Source organism: Panthera uncia, chromosome D2 (genome assembly GCF_023721935.1).
Source record: "Panthera uncia isolate 11264 chromosome D2, Puncia_PCG_1.0, whole genome shotgun sequence".
Lineage (NCBI taxonomy): Eukaryota > Metazoa > Chordata > Mammalia > Carnivora > Felidae > Panthera > Panthera uncia.
Window position 1 is genome coordinate 21,007,521 of NC_064818.1, and position 6,000 is coordinate 21,013,520.

Here is a 6,000-nt window from a genome sequence, read left to right on the forward strand (position 1 = left end):
TCCTATTTTCTGATTCTATTCATAAGAGTCACACATTTTCAGCAATGCAAAAAAAATCTAGAGCTATATTAGTAGATTATATTGTAGAGGATTTTATACAATGGTAAAAATGAAAATCGAATGAATGAAGAGTGACTAATAGGACTTCATGAAATCACCATTATAGCTCCACGTTTCTAATCTAACATTTAAAATAATTGATCATGGAATAAAATGTAATTTTGTCAAGTATATATGGATCATTTAGCAAATTCTGAAAAGAAAAACTGTACAAGAAGGATACAAGTTTCTGCTAAGTTAACACAACTTGACAGTAATTGTTAGTTATGGTAAGCATAAGGAAGGTAAGAGGAGAACATTATGTTTTAGAGCTAATCACTGTCATCGACAGAATCACTCTTACCAAAAGAAGCAAAACTTGATAAATATATTTCATTAGCACATATCATGGAAAATCGAATAGCAACATGTTAGTGGTTAAGAGCACAAGCCTTAGGGTCAAAAGACCTGGATTACAACTGATCTGAAACTTAATTTTTTCGTTTATAAAATAAGGATTATAAAACTTACCTTACAGTGTTGTTATGAAGTCTTATTTAGGTAGCACGTGAAAAGTACAGAATTCTATTCTTGGCACATGAAAATAGTTTGTTTTTATTGTTATCAATATTGTCAATTTTTAAAGAAAATACAGCTCCTAACCCAGTATCTTACCTATATTAATCAAGGATCTCTAAATATATGCAGCTAAGACTACTTCCAAGATTTATGTTATTTTATTCATCAATTTTTAACAAGTTGAACTAAAATTGTGATTGGTTATACTAGGAATTGGTTAAAATTCAAGGAATAACAGATCAGGGCAACCAAATGATTTTTCCGCTTAAAAAACAAAAGTTTTTATAGAAAAAATATGCTGACTGCTTCATTTCTAGGTTTTGATGGTTTTAGAAAACAGGATCAAATTACACAATTATGTATCAGCTAAATATTTTTCAAAGTCATCAAGTAAAATATTTCCTTACTATAAGGCAACAATACATTATTTAGTACATTTGGAGGTTAGTCATAAATACAAAAAAAAAATGGTAGGCACAACCCCTGTGAATTAAAACTATTGTTTAGGAAATGTGGCTACTTTTGAGCACTGACACACCAGGATTAAGTAGATGTGTAGACACAGAGGACTAAGGATTACTCCTGAGCTCCAACATAAGCACCTGAGTCATTACTGAAGAAGGAGAATTTTAGAGTAGAGCATATTTGGGTGACTATCACGCATTCAATTTGGTTATGTTCAGTTTGAAATGGACTTGAGAGCTGAAAACCTATTAGGTTTATAAGTAGAAAGCATCAGGATTTTGAAGGTATTTAAAAGCCATGGGACCAGAAGAGTTTTTGTAGAACATCTGTTTAAAAGAAAGATAATGAAATTTGAAATAATTAACACCTAATGGATAGATTACAAAGTAATCCAATTAGTGGCCTTGAGATTTGGGAACGTTCAATTCCAATCAGAAGAGGTAAAAGAAACAGTGATGTGAAAGCTAAAACAAAACAGATTGTTATTCAGTTTCAACAAAATTCAAATTAATGTATTTGAACACCTATCAATTCATTCAATAATTCAGCAAATATGTGACAAGTACTTACTAGAAATTGGAAATATAATGGTAAGACAGAGTTCATATAAGATGATGCACAGAAATAAAGCAGGGGAAAAGTGACCACAGGGAGTTCTCTGGTCAGCCAGCTTGGTTACCCAGTGCTTTGGGCAGATCTGTCCCTGAACTACAGATAATGATATTGGCCAAGATACTTAATGGTATTGGCCAAGAAAGTCATTCAACTATTTTCCAAACTCTGTGCAAACTCAGATAATAATAGCCTCTCCAGGTAAATTTTCATCTTGTAAGAAAACAGCTGACAAAACTTTTGGATCCATTCATAGGTTTCACTATAAATTACCATGTTGGTTTATACATCAGCATCTTATAGATTTGGTTTGTTAGGAGCAGTTTCTCTGAATTAAACTGTGAATCAACGCACTGGCAATTGATGCTTGTGGACTCTAAAACTAGCACCAGGTTTTAGAAGCTAATAACCACACTAAGATACTGTTGTTTTGTGAAGTAACCATTCTCTTTGCTTATTCATCTCTATGACACTTTCCTTTAAAGTTTGCTCAAAGCGACCTTCAAAGGCTGAACTACAGAGATTATTTGCCAAAGAGTAGCAAGGAACACTTTATTGCTAAATACTGATCTACCTGCCTAAGTCCAATCCCAAATTGTCACAATGAGAATTCTTGGAAATTCTACAAAAGACTGGCACGAGGCCACATAAACAATATGTTTTTAAAGTGATTTTTGTCATATCTTGCCAGCATAACTAATATCAAGGCCCTAGTGAAAGCCATGTCTTACATTCTGCTGCCTGGCTAGTGAGTGAAATTCCATAGTTTCTGCTGGCTATCAACACAAACCTCATGTGTGAAGGTCCCATTAAACCTGAGAGCAAAATCCATCACACTTTGGTTTGCATCCCAGCACAGACACCAAAACCTACTATCTTTGTCTCCAATGAATGGTAAAGACCTGGAGTTTCCCCAGAACTTGGGTTTATAGTACACACTCACTGAATATTGCCCTAAAAAAAAAAGAAAGAAAGAAAAAGAAAAACAAAACAAAACAAAAAACAACACTAAAACATGTAGCAGAAACAATAGTGGGCACTGCTATGAAATTCCTGGCACTGCTCTCCTTTTCTGTTCTTTAATTCTCTTATTTCCTCCCACTCCCCATATTGCTCCCTTCATTCTGAAAAGTAATGCCTTCTGTCACCTCCTGTTCTTTCATTCCCAACTCCCACCCACAAGCCTTTCTCCTGTGTTGCTCTTTCTGGTTCAAATGCTGAAGCTCTACCTTCCCAGTGATAATCATAGGATGTTGAAACTCAAAGCATCTGTACCATCATCTATTCCAAGCCCCTCCTTCATAACAGAGGACAGCGGTGTCCAGAGAGATTAAGTAAATTGCCTGCAATCACCGAACCTGGTTACTGGCAGAACCCAGGTCTTCCAATTCCCAATTCCAATTCTCATTTATTAAAGTAAAATAAAAATAAAAATAAAAATACAATTTTACCCAAGATAAGATATTGTGGTCACAAGAAAAAAAAAAAAAACACAAAACACATGGCACAAGAGATTATGTAACAGAACCATGCCCACTGAGAAAAATTAACGAATGAATCACAGGATTATCCTAAAGTCTGATTATGAAGGGAGGACAGGTGATAGCCATGTCTTTCTGGAGCTTAATATGGATGTGTCAACACTAGTCTCTATTAGGTAAGTCTTTTGTTTAATCCTTGTAACAATTTATAGTATTTTTCTCTATACTTTGTCCGTGAATAAACTGAAACTTGGCAAAGTTGTATATTTTATTAGTCCTGAGAAATGTTAAAATCCCAGCTCTGCCACTGGCTAATAAGGTCTCTTTGACTCCAGAACCCAGTCTTACTTTCAATCACCCTAAAATGCCATTTCTCTTGGGAAAAGAATATGCAAAATCATGATTCAGAGTAAGCAAAATTACTTCTGCTTGTAATATCTCTATCACAAAACATTAATTCTGAAAATGAAAATACCTAAAAAAAAAATTCTAAAATAATTTTACATGCAATATCCCATAGAATTTTCAAATATGTAGCTATGGCATCCCACATTTTTAAATAATGTTTTTCCCCATTTTCTGCCCATTTTCTCCCTTCTTCATGCTCATGTTCTTTCAAAGATAATTTTCAGTATGGTGAGAAACAGAATGAAACACAGCTTTGATTTAATGGGCTCCACTCAGCTCTTCTTTTATGCTTTTAAAAAGTAATGCATTTTTTCTTCTTTTTGTATTTCATTTCAAAATGTCATAGCAATTTGAAAACAACAGAATAAATTTTGTTATGCCTCTGATTTCAGTGATATCATAGTTTTTCAAATTCTGTTGGTTTCTCCCTTTAGTTCCCATAAACCATTTTGGATGGATACCCTGTAATCATGGACCCAGGTCATTCATATATATATATATATATATATATATATATATATATATACACACATATATATGAAAGTATTTATGGATGAAATGATATGATGTTTGGGGGTTGTTTTAAAGTACTCCTTGATCAGGGCACCTGGGTGGCTCAGTCCATTAAGTGTCCAACTCTTGGTTTCAGCTCAGGTCATGGTCTTGTGGTTTTGTGAGTTTGAGCCCCACATCAGGCTCCATGCTGGCCATGTGCAGCCTGCATAGGATTCTCCATGTCCCTCTCTCTCTACCCCTTCCCCACTCGCATGGTCTGTATCTCTCTCTAGATAGATAAAATAAACTTTAAAAAAAAGTACTCTTTGATCAATAAATGTGATGGGAGAAACAAATCAACTAAGAAAGGCAATGAATTGATAACTGGTAAGCTGGGTAAAGGGTAAAAAGGCAGTTCACTGCAACACAGGCCTACCTCAAGAAACAAAAGAAACCTCAATTTAACTTTACACTTAAAGGAACTAGAAGAACAAACAAAACTCAGAATAAGTAGAAGGTTGGAAATGATAAGGATCAGAGTGGAAATGAAATAGAGACTAAAAAGACAATAGAAAAGATGAAACCAAGAGCAGTTCTTTGTAAACATAAACAAAATTAACAAACCTTTAGCCAGACTCATCTAGAAAAAAAGAGCCCAAATAAAATCAGAAATGAAAGAGAATAAGAAACCACAGAAACACAAATCATAGGAAACTATGAACTGTGCACCAACAAACTGATCAACCTGGAAACAATAAAGTCCAAAAAACTTATAATCTTCCAGACTGAATCATGAAGAAATAAAAAATCTAAATAGGTTGATTACTACTAAGGGAAATAGAATCAGTAATCAAAAACCTCCCAATCAACAAAAGTCCAAAATCTATTTCACTGGTGAATTGTACCAACATACAAAGATTTAATATTTACCCCTCTCAAACTCTTCTAAAAAATGTAAGAGAAGAAAACACTCTCAAACTCATTTTACAAGGCCAGCATTGCCCTGATACTGAAGACAGGAACACCACACACACACACACGCACACGCACACGCACACGCACACACACACGCACACACACACACACACATTACAGGCCAATACTCCTGATGAACACAGAAGCAAAAAAATCCTTTCAACAAAATATTAGCAAACCGAATTCAACAATACATTAAAAGATCATACCCCATGATAAAGTAAGATTTATTTGAGGGATGCAAGGATGGTTCAGTGTTCACAAATCAATTAAAGCAATAAAGTACACCAACAAAATGAAAGATAAAAATCATATATACATCTCAATATAGGCAGAAAAAGCATTTGACAAAATTCAGTGTTCATTTATGCTGAAAACTTTCAACAAGGTGGGTATAGAAGGAATGCACATAAACATAATTCAGGCTATATATGACAAACCCACAACTAGTATTATACTCAATGGTGAAAAGCTAAAAACTTTTCCTCTGAAATCAAGAACAAGACAAGGATGCCCTTCTTGTCACTTTTATTCCACACAGTATTGGAAATCTAGAGCAATTAGAAAAGAAAAAGAAATAAAAGGTATCCAAATTGGAAATAAAGAAGTAAAACTGTCACCATTTGAAGATGACATGATACTATATACAGAAAACCTTAAAAACTCCACCAAAAAACTGTGTAGACTAGTAAATGAATTCAGTAAAGTTGCAGGATACAAAATTAACATTAAAAAACCTGTTGCATCACTATGCACTAAGAACAAATCATGAGAAAGACAAATCAAGAAAACAATACCATTTATAATCACATCAAAAGGAGTAAAATACATAGAAATAAATACTTATAATTTATTATAATTATATTATATATATACATATATATACGTATATATACACACATATACATATGTATATATATACATGTACATATACATATATTTATAT